The 2,387-nt window shown below is 33.5% G+C and overlaps 1 long non-coding RNA gene across 1 annotated transcript; it reads right to left on the bottom strand.

Annotated features, from left to right (window-relative positions):
• Nucleotides 1–1,498: 1,498 nt before the first annotated feature.
• Nucleotides 1,499–2,355, bottom strand: LOC109581510 (uncharacterized). The gene is made up of 2 exons (XR_002184661.1): nt 1,985–2,355; nt 1,499–1,738 (listed from the first exon to the last, which is right to left on the bottom strand). It is a non-coding gene; the product is annotated as an uncharacterized LOC109581510 (long non-coding RNA).
• Between the last annotated feature and the right edge of the window lie 32 nt (nt 2,356–2,387).

Raw genomic sequence — 2,387 nt, 5'->3', positions numbered from 1 at the left:
CATCAGCCACAATGAATTATTACTTTTATGGCAATAACTGCCACATGCAGATACTACCATCATCTTCCTCATAAATAGTGTAGCATAATATTATGTGGCGGCTATTGTCGTAAAAGAATATTTCACTGTTTAATGATGTCACATTAAGATATTGTAGGGTGCCTTTCTTTTGAGGGCTGTAAATGTTGCAGATTTTGCGATTTTTTGAAGATTCGCTTCTGCGAAAATCAAATTATTATGGTACAAGAGATAGCATAAATTTGCAAAAATTAAATCTGCTAAGTGCAAATTTGCGAATTTACAGCCCTTGAAAAAAGGCACCCTACAGTATAATTCCTATATACAACTACTCTATCTAAATATATATGCAATCATAAAAGATGATGTAGTATCTGCATTGTCCATACTAACTCATTTATCAATTCTCATATCATCTTTCATTAACAGATCCTGTGAATGAAACAGTACAAGGAAACCTGAGCTATAGTCCAGGAATATTTACCACTAACTATACTTATCTCACCCCTCATGACCAAAGCATAATATTCTACAGATTTATCCTCATGTGTCTTAAACCTATTTCTAAGACCATTATTTGGATAACTCGTTATAATACCACATTATCTCCAACTGAGAGTTTCAATGTGACATTAGATACATCAGCGACATATCTTTTCATAGCATATGCCACCAACAAATACGATAAAGATGGTCTTACACTGGTGAGAGCATGCTTCGATATTAATGAGGAAAATGATATGGTATACTGGAAATGCTAGTAAGAGACCCTCAAAATGGGTGATTAATGTCAGGACTAAAAAATACTGAATAATTAATTGATACTATTAGATACTATTTAGTTCTAGTTAATTTTTTTTGAAATAAATCTCAATTTGAATTAATTTTTGTGAAAGATACTTCCGGCCTATAATAAGCATCACGCGTGATATGCGAGACTACAAATTGTCTGCTTACATGGATATGGGAGTATGGCAAACCTTTTTTAAAATTTTTTAAAGATTAAAATACGCACATGTAAATACCACTAGCTAATTTAAAACTAAACAGTTCAAACTTTCTACACTTTAATTTTTGAAGTGTAGAAAGTTTGAACTGATTCCAATCAAGTTAAGATTTTTTTACAATTTTTTTAAACTGCTCAAAATCAGGCCAAAGTCTCTGCACATGCAGGATCTTCGTCAAAAATGAAAAGGGAGAGAATTCTCCATTTTTGTAACTCTTTCTGATGCATATACATGCACTTATGTTGCATAGAAAGTTTGAGCTGGTTCAGATCAAAATAGATTTTTAATGAATTTTTAAAGCTCCAAATGCTATGTACTGTATTGTAGTGCTTGTCAGCTTATGAAGCTTGCATTTGGCTCACTTAGCATGTTTGTGAAAAACCCAGAGTAGAGAAACATTTTACAATCAAAAACAGCTATAAAGTCATGATTATTTCATTCAGTTAGTATAGATGGTCTCATCTTTACGCTTCTTCTGTACAACAGTACCAGGTTTATGCTGTGCATCAGGATGATTCAATAACTCGGAGGGACAGGAGGACACAGGACTCTCAAGCAGTAGCTGCTTCAGATCATAGAATACCACAGAGTCGTCTTTAGTTAGGAAAGTGATTGCCAAACCGGTTTTACCAGCTCGGCCAGTCCTACCTATACGATGAGTGTAGTCCTCTATACTCTTAGCCATGTCATAGTTTAGTACCATTGTAACATCTCTGCAGAAGAGAGGAACAAAAATATAATATCAAATGTTTTATTGCATTTTCTGATATACATGCATGCACCAGTACATGTTGTTAAAATTTTATATATAGATTGGAATCATATACAAGAAACAAATATGTAAGTGTATCAGAAAAAATTATAAAATGAACAATTTTCACCTATAGTAATTTTAATAGACAAAAGTATACACTAGGCTGACTCTGCCAGACTGCAGCCAAGTGTGAAATATTGCTCACTTTAACAGCTTGAGTTGCAACTGTTCAAGATGAAGTGTGAAAAATACTTCACAGTAACCCTTGTGCTCTGATGCAAGGCTTAATCACATGATCATCACATGCTAATCAACTTTGTTGGAGAGGAAAGGTTTATCTATCTTCTGAGTTCTAGCTGGCATTTGCTGAAATAGCTGATTCAGTCCTCAATTGTTAAATCCTGTGCTTCAATAGCTATAGTCCCTCAATCCCTTGTGTTCTTCATCAATGGAGCCTAAATCCTGTTTGATATTTTTGATTGTATTATGTGCAGTAACTGCTGTCTCTTGCAGTAAAAATAAAAGTAGGATATTAAAAAGTTCTGTGTTACATATTGTATCTCACATACATAATTTACATTTTCAAAGTTTAATGTTGCTTGTATAAC

This window comes from Amphimedon queenslandica, unplaced genomic scaffold (genome assembly GCF_000090795.2).
Source record: "Amphimedon queenslandica unplaced genomic scaffold, v1.1 AMPQUscaffold_13436, whole genome shotgun sequence".
NCBI classification, from domain to species: domain Eukaryota; kingdom Metazoa; phylum Porifera; class Demospongiae; order Haplosclerida; family Niphatidae; genus Amphimedon; species Amphimedon queenslandica.
The sequence above is the reverse complement of the archived record's forward strand: the minus strand, read 5'-3'. Positions and strand labels throughout refer to the sequence as shown.